Below are 12,299 nucleotides of genomic sequence, written 5' to 3' on the forward strand. Positions count from 1 at the left end.
CTTATGTCTCTGCTGCTAGCAACCGGTTGGGTCTCACGCTGTCCCTTATCGCTCTGCTGCTAGCAACCGGTTGGGTCTCACGCTGTCCCCTGTCGCTCTGCTGCTAGCAACCGGTTGGGTCTCACGCTGTCCCTTGTCGCTCTGCTGCTAGCAACCGGTTGGGTCTCACGCTGTCCCTTGTCGCTCTGCTGCTAGCAACCGGTTGGGTCTCACGCTGTCCCTTATGTCTCTGCTGCTAGCAACCGGTTGGGTCTCACGCTGTCCCTTATTCGTCTGCTGCTAGCAACCGGTTGGGTCTCACGCTGTCCCCTGTCGCTCTGCTACTAGCAACCGGTTGGGTCTCACGCTGTCCCTTATGTCTCTGCTGCTAGCAACCGGTTGGGTCTCACGCTGTCCCTTATCGCTCTGCTGCTAGCAACCGGTTCGGTCTCACGCTGTCCCCTGTCGCTCTGCTGCTAGCAACCGGTTGGGTCTCACCCTGTCCCTTATGTCTCTGCTGCTAGCAACCGGTTGGGTCTCACGCTGTCCCCTGTCGCTCTGCTGCTAGCAACCGGTTGGGTCTCACGCTGTCCCCTGTCGCTCTGCTGCTAGCAACCGGTTGGGTCTCACGCTGTCCCCTGTCGCTCTGCTGCTAGCAACCGGTTGGGTCTCACGCTGTCCCCTATCGCTCTGCTGCTAGCAACCGGTTGGGTCTCACGCTGTCCCTTATCGCTCTGCTGCTAGCAACCGGTTGGGTCTCACGCTGTCCCCTGTCGCTCTGCTGCTAGCAACCGGTTGGGTCTCACGCTGTCCCTTATGTCTCTGCTGCTAGCAACCGGTTGGGTCTCACGCTGTCCCTTATCGCTCTGCTGCTAGCAACCGGTTGGGTCTCACGCTGTCCCCTGTCGCTCTGCTGCTAGCAACCGGTTGGGTCTCACGCTGTCCCCTGTCGCTCTGCTGCTAGCAACCGGTTGGGTCTCACGCTGTCCCTTATGTCTCTGCTGCTAGCAACCGGTTGGGTCTCACGCTGTCCCTTATCGCTCTGCTGCTAGCAACCGGTTGGGTCTCACGCTGTCCCCTGTCGCTCTGCTGCTAGCAACCGGTTGGGTCTCACGCTGTCCCTTGTCGCTCTGCTGCTAGCAACCGGTTGGGTCTCACGCTGTTCCTTATCGCTCTGCTGCTAGCAACCGGTTGGGTCTCACGCTGTCCCCTGTCGCTCTGCTGCTAGCAACCGGTTGGGTCTCACGGTGTCCCTTGTCGCTCTGCTGCTAGCAAACGGTTGGGTCTCACGCTGTCCCTTGCCGCTCTGCTGCTAGCAACCGGTTGGGTCTCACGGTGACTCCGTTTCAGATGGTTCAGCTTTGGCACCTGTGCTGCCTCTGTCGCTTAATTCCACCTTGCCAAGTTAGCATTTATTTCCCCACCACCTCATTTAACCTTTTCAAAGCATTGCCGTACAGGACATCGCCGCTGTCTCATTCTGGAATATTTCCAACTGTTAACGGCGATTACCTGCGGTTGTGCTGGCAAATAATTTGAAAGATGCGTATCTCCTCCTACGAACGGAACAGCATTGTTGCATTAGGTATTTGTTAAGTTTTTGTATTTTTCCCCTTTTATGATTGTTATCGGGACCTGTTCGTGGTTTTCGGTTAGGGATTTATTTTCCTCTAAACGTTAACGGTCCCCCCCCCCCCCCCCCCCCCCCCACTTCCTTAGACTATTAGTAGGCAGGGAGGAGGAGGAGGAGGATGGGAAGGAAGGCTGTGTGTGCTTGTGTGCCTGGGATAGAGGGAGGAGAGGGACCTCTGGCTTTCTCCAATGGCTTTTGAGAAAGAGACAAAGGAGAGACGACAGGAGGGAGTATTCAATTGTGATCTTCCCACACACGTACCGTACACTCCTCAGCAGTTTTACTGTAACAGAATGAGAAAAAGCTAGCTAATGAGTAATGACCTATTAATAACCCCTAAGAGAGCCCAGGCCAAGCTGCTTTACTCTGAGTAGGATCTCATTTTGTTATGTTTTATGGTGTAGCTCTTAAATGATTTAAACAGACATTTTGTGTTTTTTAGGCCCCACATTCCCCCCACCCCCCCTCAATATAATGTATAAATTATGTGCTCAGTCGCCTCTCTGACCCAACTCTCTATGCTGCCTGATGGATAGAGGTAAAGGGATGATGGAGGGGTGTGTGTATGGCTGGTCTGGTCTGTTACTGCGGGGGTTAACTGCTCAAGGTTCAGAGTGCTGGCTGGTTCTTGTCAGTGGAGGTATGCAGCGCACATCCACCCAAATTAAGCCCATATGTTGGGGATGTTAAATATAGCAGGGCCCTGGCTGCTCAGACTCTGGCCTTTTTTTCTTTCTTTCCCTCTCTCTGCTTCTACCCCCCCCCCCCCCCCCCAATCAGGCGCGTGTGGACGTGTCTGGGAGGGAGATAAGTATCTGTCCCCCCCCCCTCTACATCTCTACCTCCAGGACTTATCCCCACTGTGACAGAACAGCTCAGCAGTCCTAATCCACCTTTTCATCTCGATCTCCCTCCATCCTTCTCATCCCCAGCTCCCTTCCTCTGATTCACCTCTCGCTGACAGAGGAATGCGAGAGAGCTATCAGCTCAGCTTTTGCAATGCTTCTCGTCAGTAAGGGTGATGACGATGACCACGACGATGATCGTGATAACTAGACAGATCAGCTGTGTGTTGGGTCGCAGTATTTCCCCCGTGACTCCCTCCATCTGTAGAAGATGAACAGGCTGTCTTCGTTATCTGTCTTTCGCTCTCTCTCTCTCTCTCTCTCGCTCTCTTTTTCTCTGTGCCCTTGGCAGACTGGCACTGCTTCTGACTAACCTGATACCGTTTATCGTTTTTCCACTATCCAGACCAAGCATCTCTGTGCGTGTCTTCCTCCCTCGCTCCCTCCCACCTCCTCTTTCTTTCTCCCTCTGCTCCCGTCCCTCTTCTGGCTATCCCATTTCACCGTAACAGTCATTATTTAACTGTGCCAATTCCTTCCTGACGGACTCCATTACGGCTCAGAGTTGATCTAGTTTAGTGTTAACACGGTAGAGAGACATTCGTTGGGGAGGAAACCAGACCCCAATGAGCCCCAGATGCCCCCTCTAGCCCTCACCTCCTCTGGGCTGGCGGGTAGCGCAGGTCCCTCTCCGTGACCCCCTGGAGACAGCTTCGGACGGCCCTGTTTCTAAAATTACACCCTACAAACTGTCACTTCCTCTCCAAAGAGTTTTAATGAGACAAATTAGCACTGATAGTTAACATATGGGGCTCAAATGGGGCTGGGGGGGTTGATGGGGCAGGGTGGTTGGCCATTAGATGATACTGTGTGTGTGTGTGTGTGTGTGTGGCAGTTCAGAGCAGAGGAATGATAACTGTTTTCTCTGGGCCTCTGTATTCTGTTTGTCTGGGAGTTATAACACAGCAGGTGAAGGACCATTTGTTGAGAGGTTGTGTTCTGTGTCTAAACAGGCTCCCCTTGTCCACATCTTATTATCTCTTCCATTCACTCTCTCTCCCCCTCTCTCGCTCGCTCCCTCTTCTTACACACGGAGTATATAAGGTCATGTTGCCCTCTAGACTATTGGTGTTGGATCATGCCATGTCTTTTTTGTTATTGTGGCTTTGGATGTAAAAAATATTTATCGGCGAGTACACAGTTCTCAATTGTGTTTCATGAATGTCCAAACAAATGGGTTCTTATTTATATGGTGAAACAGGGCCATTGAGAGTGGGCCATTTCAACAGGCAATATTTAATCAAAGACATTTCACTGTTTACATCCCTAAGGGGTGTTTCCTTCTCTGTAAGTAGAGCAGTATCACTGGAACCCCAATTGATTGTGTGTGTGTGCTCGCTCGCGTATCATAGAGAAAGGGCGGAGGAGCAGTTGTGGGTGTTGTAAACATATCTTCCAGGCCAAGCTAAAGCTCCAAGTAGCAGAGCATCTTCATTTTGACATTCCGTTCCTTAATCCGCGGTGATGGATTGACGCTCCTCTGCTGTTGTTGTTCTGGAACAGCCCGCTGGAGTTTCCAGAGCAGAGCGGCATGGCGAGGGCCGCTTGTAAAGCACTCAGCTCCTCTAAGGCCCCGTAAAACACACACACACACACACACACACACACACACACACACACACACACACACACACACACACACACACACACACACACACACACACACACACACACACACACACACGCGAAGGCCCAGGACGCAAACAGACAACGTCACAGCAACTCCCTATCACCTCACCCCTCCTCCCCAACCTCACCCTCAAGTTCCCTTCCCTCACCCCTAACTGTCCTACCCCATAACTATTGCCTTTCCTCCCTCTTCTAGTTTTTCACCCCTGCATCCCTTTCCCAGCCCTCACCTCTTAATTTCCTCTCCCTCCTCAACCCTCCTCCTACCCCAAAGTCTTACCCCCCAATGCCCCAGGCTTGCGGATGAGAATGAAGAGGTTGTGTGTGTAAACATGTTCCATGTGGTGGTCCAGAGTGTTGGCTGGGGAATGATATGCTGAAAAGCCCTAGTGAGCCTGATTTCTCACTATTCAAACAATACGCAGAGGCCATGTCTGTAAGGGCACAAGGCGAGACTCGGATGTAGACACGAAAGGCAGATGGTCAGAGTCTCTGATATTTTATTACAATCCAAGGGGTGGACAGGCAAAATATCAAAACCAGGTCAGAGTCCAGGAGCTACAGAGTGGCAGGCAGGCTCGAGGTCAGGGCAGGCAGTATGGTCAGGCAGGCAGTATGGTCAGGGCAGGCAGAATGGTCAGGGCAGGCAGTATGGTCAGGCAGGCTCGAGGTCAGGGCAGGCATTATGGTCAGGGCAGGCTCGAGGTCAGGGCAGGCAGTATGGTCAGGCAGGCTCGAGGTCAGGGCAGGCAGTATGGTCAGGCATGCAGTATGGTCAGGCAGGCTCGAGGTCAGGGCAGGCAGTATGGTCAGGCAGGCTCGAGGTCAGGGCAGGCAGTATGGTCAGGCAGGCTCGAGGTCAGGGCAGGCAGTATGGTCAGGCAGGCTCGAGGTCAGGGCAGGCAGTATGGTCAGGCAGGCAGGTTCAGAGGAAAAAACAGGAGACCGGGAAAAAACACGCTGGTTGACTTAACAAACAAGATGAACTGGTAAAAGACGAGCAGGGAACACAGGAATAAGTACCCAGGGACTAATAGGAAAACAGGTGACACCTGGAGGTGGGTGGAGACGATCACAAAGACAGGTGAAAACAGATCAGGGCGTGACAATGTCTCTCTGTCTGTCTTAATGTAGATTAACTTTTGTTAGTCAGTTAGTTAGTCTATCAATCGGTCCTCAGTCAGCCAAAAGGCCCTTATTCCCACCTCCCTCAAACATCTCAACCAGATCCAACCCACTCTGCCTCCATGCCAGTTTTGTTGTGACATTAAAGAAGGGACAAACAGACAGTCACTTGTAAACAAGGCTAATTTTAGCAGGTGTTAATAAGGGTGAGTGACCAGTGACCACGTCCCCTTACACCTCCATGTACAGTATAATACAGTAGAGGACTGTTTGTGTAGGTGAAAGGTCATCCTACTTCCCTGCTAACTATTTGAATAGGTGTGCTGTATATTCAGACTCGGATATCAGTCCACTAATTTGTTTGGAGTTTTGGAACAAGTTGTTCTCCTACAATATACTATTCACCCAAACACAGGGATGTGTGTGTGTGTGTGTGTGTGTGTGTGTGTGTGTGTTCTTGTTTTGCTACATTATCAGGACCCCAATGTTCTAACAATTCACCTGAATGTCCTGAAAAGGTAGGAAAATACTAACTTTTTTTTGAAAAGTCAGAACTTTTTTCAGGTCCTGAATTTGTTCAAATGCTATTTTAAGCTTAAGGGTTAGGTTTAGTTTTAGGGGTTAGGGAATATAGGATTTCTAATGGTAAATGTTTTTAAACTCCAAACAGTCCTGAAGTTTCACTAAAACAAAGCTGTGTAGGTGTGCAGGCTTTCATAGGACAAGATGACGCCGACAAACATGGTCGACTGGCTCCTGAGCAACTTTGCAGTATAAAAAAAAAAGAAGTGTTATTTCTCACATTATTAGCTCAGAACACTTCTTGCATTCTGACATACAGCTGGAAAGAACCTTTAGATATTAGAGCAGCTGTAACTCACCAGCATTTTGACCATAAATACGACTTTCCTAAATTGGATCCTTTGTTCGTAACCCCCAAGGCAATTCCACTTATCCCAGAGGCTGTTCCAAGACGCCACCGGCGGAGAGAAGAGATATTTGGAGTCCGACTTTAGTCCAACTCAGGAGGCGTGCACTAGAGGTCGACCGATTATGATTTTTCAACGCCGATACCGATTATTATTATTTATTTTTTTAATACTTTTTTATTTGTAATAATGACAATTACAACAATACTGAATGAACACTTTTATTTTAACTTAATATAATACATCAATAAAATCAATTTAGACTCAAATAAATAATGAAACATGTTCAATTAGGTTTAAATAATGCAAAAACACAGTGTTGGAGAAGAAAGTAAAAGTGCAGTATGTGCCATGTAAAAAAGATAACGTTTCAGTTCCTTGCTCAGAACATGAGAACCTATGAAAGCTGATGGTTCCTGATGGTCTTCAATATTCCCAGGTAAGAAGTTTTAGGTTGTAGTTAGTTATTATAGGACTATTTATCTCAATACCATTTGTATTTCATATACCTTTGACTATTGGATTATTATATGCACTTTAGTATTGCCAGTGTAACAGTATAGTTTCCGTCCCTCTCCTCGCCCCTACCTGGGCTCGAACCAGCAACACATCGAAAACAGACACCCTCGAAGTATCGTTATCCATTGCTCCACAAATGCTGCGGTCCCTTGTTTGCGGATTTGAAAATATTAATGAACTATAATTTCGAAAACAAAACATTTATTATTTCGTGAAATATGGAACCGTTCCTTATTTTATCGAACAGGTGGCATCCCTAAGTCTACAGGTGGCATCCCTAAGTCTAAATATTGCTGTTACATTGTACAACCTTCAATGTTATGTCATAATTATATACAGTTATGGCAAATTAATTACGGTCTTTGTTAGGAATAAATGGTCTTCACACAGTTCGCAACGAGCCAGGTGGCCCAAACTGCTGCAATACCCTGACTCTGCTTGCACGGAACGCAAGAGGAGTGACACAATTTGCCTAGTTTAAAGAAAGTCATGTTAGCAGGCAATATTAACTAAGTATGCAGGTTTAAAAATATATACTTGTGTATTGATTTTAAGAAAGGCATTGATGATTATGGTTAGGTACACATTGGTGCAACGACAGTGCTTTTTTCGCGAATGCGCTTGTTAAATCATCACCCGTTTGGAGAAGTAGGCTGTGATTCGATGAGAAATAAACAGGCACCGCATCGATTATATGCAACGCAGAACACACTAGATAAACTAGTAATATCATCAACCATGTGTAGTTAACTAGTGATTATGTTAAGGTTGATTTGATTTTTATAAGATAAGTTTTATACTAGCTAGCAACTCCTGCAGCAAAGCAACCCCACAACATGATGCTGCCACCTCTGTGCGTCACGGTTGGGATGGTGTTCTTCGGCTTGCAAGCATCCCCTTTTTCCTCCAAACATAGCGAAGGTCATTGGCCAAGCAGTTATATTTTTGTTTCATCAGACCAGAGGACATTTTTCCAAAAAGTACGATCTTTGTTCACATGTGCAATTGCAAACCGTAGTCTGGCTTTTTTTATGGCGGTTTTGGAGCAGTGGCTTCTTCCTTGCTGAGCGGCCTTTCAGGATTTGTTGATATAGGACTCTTTATTTATTTATTTATTTATTTATTTATATATATATATATATATATATATATATATATATATATATATATATTACTGTGGATATAGATATTTTTGTACCTGTTTCCTCCAGCATCTTCACAAGGTCAATCCTGTTCTGGGATTGATTTGCACTTTTCGCACCAAAGTATGTTCATCTCTAGGAGAACGCGTCTCCTTCCTGAGCAGCATGACAGCTGTGTGGTCCCAGGGTGTTTATACTTGCGTACTGTTGTTTTTACAAATTAACGTGGTACTTTCAGGCATTTTGGAAATTGCTCCCAAGGATGAACCAGGCTTGTGGAGGTCTACAATTCTTTTTCTGAGGTCTTGGCTGATTTTCTTTTGATTTTCTCATGATGTCAAGCAAAGAGGCACTGAGTTTGAAGGTAGGCCTTGAAATACATCCACAGGTACACCTACAATTGACTCAAATGATGTCAATTAGCCTATCAGAAGCTCCTAAAGCCATGACATCCTTTTCTGGAATTTTCCAAGCTGTTTAAAGGCACAGTCAACTTAGTGTATGTAAACGTCTGACCCACTGGAATTGTGATACAGAGAATTATAAGTGAAATAATCTGTATGTAAACAATTGTTGGAAAAATGACTTGTCATGCACAAAGTAGATGTCCTTACCGTCTTGCCAAAACTATGGTTTGTTAACAAGAAATGTGTGGAGTGGTTGAGAAATGAGTTTTCGTGACTCAACCTAAGTGTATGTAAACTTCTGAATTCAACTGTGTGTATATGTTATATAATATAACATCTTCTAAATGTGTATGCAACCAATACATTTGTATTTGCTAGAATCCCTCTTCTCTAACCTGCGTTGTCTGTTTGTGTGTTCCAGGTGTGGTTGTTCTGTGGTCTAACAGACCCTTGAGATGGCTGCCCGGTCCCTGGCCCCGTTCGTCATGGTAACCCAAGTCCACCTCCACCCTCCAGACCCTTTTGGAGGACCTGCCTCTGGAACCCGGACCTAGAACCCAGGGACCGGGCAGCCATCACATCCACGGAACCCTATTCCAGGTCTAGAACCCATTCCATTCTCTAATACTGGCAACACACACTGAAAAATAATGAACTGTCTCAACGCACACACATTTGCACGCGTACACACTTTCTGACACAGTATGCACAGTTTCAACACACACTTGCAGACACAGCTCTCAACATATCCTGTCAACACACAGTGCACATCCCATCAACCCCATTATCACACTGTGACAGTCCAGGGTAAATACAGATTTAGTATTGTCAACACACTCTAACAACAAGTGAACACTCACACAGTAATATCAACACATACTAATGAGACATTGCTACAGTCTACTCATAATGGGACAGCTTGGCCCAAATCGGGGGTGTTAGTGTCATGGGGAGGAATTAATAGCTTTGTTTTGTATTTTCCTTCCATGATCTGACAGTTATGATTTGATAGCCAGTATTTAAGACAAGAAACCACTTTGTTTCAGGGAGGTCTGTGGGATAGAGGGAGAGGAATGGGGCGAGAGCGATGGAGACAGGGTGAGAAGGAAAGAGTATACAGTGAGTAGGAGCGAGGGAGCATAAAAAATAAGTAAAGAAAGAGAGGGAGGGAGGGATGGGAGCCAGAAAAGGAGAGATGGGCTCGCAGAGGCTTACGGGTGGCTTTGTGAGAGCAGGGTTTATTTTATTTCCGGTCATGGTGGCCATGTGTGTGGAGTTTTCACAGATGTCCCTCTCTCTCTGGGAGTTGAGGATGACAGGAGAGCCGTGTCTCTGTGGCCAGGGAGGAGAGAGAGAGATCGAGAGGGAGGGAGGGTCGAGGGAGGAGAGAAATAGAGACGACCACTTTGAGAACATACAGGGAGGATAAGATGGGTGTAAGATCCATGTGATGCGTGTATACTCCATGGGGTGTTACAGTAGAGCCAAAGCTTGCAACCGGTGTTTCCTCAAAATAATTTCATTTCCTCAGCCCTCACACTCTCTCCACCTCTGTCTACCATATTAGACAGGGAAGAAGACCCTCTGTTGTCAATCAATCATATTTCTAAAGCACTTTTTACAACAGCAGTTTACAGAGACCCAGCCTAAAACACCAAAGACCTCAAAGAGCAAGCAATGCAGATGTAGAAGCACGGTGGCTATGAAAAAATCCCTAGAAAGGCAGAAACTTGGGAAGAAACCTATAGAGGAAGAAGGACCCGAAGGGTGGGCAGTCCTCTTCTGGCTCTGTCGGGTGAAGATTATAAGAGTACATGGCCATTTAAGGCCAGAGGGAGGGAGTGAGCGAGAAAGAGAGAGGGGCACGTCTGGTGAACAGGTTCCATAACCACAGCAGAAACTGGATCAGCAACATGACCAGGTGGACTGGGGCGGGGACAGCCAGGAGTCGTCAGGGCAGGTAGTTCTGTGGCATGGCCCTAGGGAACATGTTCTCTGGAAGAGGAGAATTAGAGGGAGCATTCCTGAGATCACACAGGACACCAGATAAGACAAGAGAATTATACCAAATGGGACAGACCCACCCTAGCCCCCCAGGACATAGACTATTACAGCATAGATACTGGGGACTGAGACTTGGAGGTCTGGGGACACTGTTGCCAGATCCAAACTTACCCCCAGACAGGGCCAACCAAGCAGGATATAACTCCACCCACTTTGCCAAAGCACAGCCCCCACACCAGGAAAGGGATATCAACAAATCACCAACTTACTACCCTGAGACAAGGCTGAGTATAGCCCACGAAGATCTCCTCCACCGCACGAGCCTCGTGGGGTTGCAAAACCAGACAGGAAGATCACGTCAGTGATTCAACCCACTCAAGTCGAGTATAGCGAATATCCTAGGGAGAGAGGACAGGCAAGTCATAGTATAGTGAGTGTTAGGGATGGGCTTGAGTAGTGAGTGCTGGGGATGGGCTGGAGTAGTGAGTGTCGGGGGGGCTGGAGTAGTGAGTGTCGGGGATGGGCTGGAGTAGTGAGTGTCGGGGATGGGCTGGAGTAGTGAGTGTCGGGGATGGGCTGGAGTAGTGAGTGCCGGGGATGGGCTGGAGTAGTGAGTGCCGGGGATGGGCTGGAGTAGTGAGTGCCGGGGATGGGCTGGAGTAGTGAGTGCCGGGGATGGGCTGGAGTAGTGAGTGCCGGGGATGGGCTGGAGTAGTGAGTGCCGGGGATGGGCTGGAGTAGTGAGTGCCGGGGATGGGCTGGAGTAGTGAGTGCCGGGGATGGGCTGGAGTAGTGAGTGCCGGGGATGGGCTGGAGTAGTGAGTGCCGGGGATGGGCTGGAGTAGTGAGTGCCGGGGATGGGCTGGAGTAGTGAGTGCCGGGGATGGGCTGGAGTAGTGAGTGCCGGGGAGGGGCTGGAGTAGTGAGTGCCGGGGATGGGCTGGAGTAGTGAGTGCCGGGGATGGGCTGGAGTAGTGAGTGCCGGGGATGGGCTGGAGTAGTGAGTGCCGGGGATGGGCTGGAGTAGTGAGTGCCGGGGATGGGCTGGAGTAGTGAGTGCCGGGGATGGGCTGGAGTAGTGAGTGCCGGGGATGGGCTGGAGTAGTGAGTGTCGGGGATGGGCTGGAGTAGTGAGTGTCGGGGATGGGCTGGAGTAGTGAGTGTCGGGGATGGGCTGGAGTAGTGAGTGTCGGGGATGGGCTGGAGTAGTGAGTGTCGGGGATGGGCTGGAGTAGTGAGTGCCGGGGATGGGCTGGAGTAGTGAGTGCCGGGGATGGGCTGGAGTAGTGAGTGCCGGGGATGGGCTGGAGTAGTGAGTGCCGGGGATGGGCTAGAGTAGTGAGTGCCGGGGATGGGCTGGAGTAGTGAGTGCCGGGGATGGGCTGGAGTAGTGAGTGCCGGGGATGGGCTGGAGTAGTGAGTGCCGGGGATGGGCTGGAGTAGTGAGTGCCGGGGATGGGCTGGAGTACTCGATTCAAGGTTTGTATTAGATTGCTTCTTTTTTATTCATGTAGCAGGTTAAATGTGGGGGGGGAGTCTCATTTTCAAAACAACCAGTAGGCTTAATTGGAAAAATGGATAGCATACTGCAAACTTTTTTTTGCTCTCAGCCTCATTTCACACTAACATTGCAAGAACTCAAGATTCTTTGTTGACGAGAGTACTTGAACACAGACATTCTTTCAAATGCCCATCCCTAATGTGTGTGTGTGTGTGTGGTATGTGCATGCATGCCTGTGCGTATAAGGGCCCTTGCATCAGTGTACTTGTTTACTTTAGACGATCCACCACAGATAGACCGGGCAGCGTGTCAGGTCCCGCCCGTTCAATCTGAATACGGAGGGGTGTCTTTCCCCTGATGGACCACAGATAAACGGGAGTGTTTGGAGACGCTGGGTCGAGATCTGGAGGAACTCTTGGCTGGGGGTAGCCAAGAGGGGGAGGGTTGTTGTGGTGAGCCCTGGGTTTTGTACGCAAACGTTCTGGTTGTAAACACTGTAGAGTATAGAGGAGAGACCAAAATAGAC

General features: G+C 48.7%; 1 protein-coding gene across 1 annotated transcript in view; it reads left to right on the forward strand.

The window, feature by feature from the left end:
* LOC149972479 (tRNA (32-2'-O)-methyltransferase regulator THADA-like) overlaps positions 1–12,299 on the forward strand; it is a 109,859-nt gene that overhangs the window by 59,322 nt on the left and 38,238 nt on the right. Inside the window, exon 11 of the mRNA XM_090218045.1 lies at positions 8,690–8,868. The gene's annotated coding sequence lies outside the window, so the exon portion shown is untranslated. The remainder of the gene's footprint in view (positions 1–8,689; positions 8,869–12,299) is intronic.

Source organism: Oncorhynchus mykiss, chromosome 23, assembly GCF_057628025.1.
Source record: "Oncorhynchus mykiss isolate SJ-2025 chromosome 23, ASM5762802v1, whole genome shotgun sequence".
In the NCBI taxonomy this organism is placed as follows: domain Eukaryota; kingdom Metazoa; phylum Chordata; class Actinopteri; order Salmoniformes; family Salmonidae; genus Oncorhynchus; species Oncorhynchus mykiss.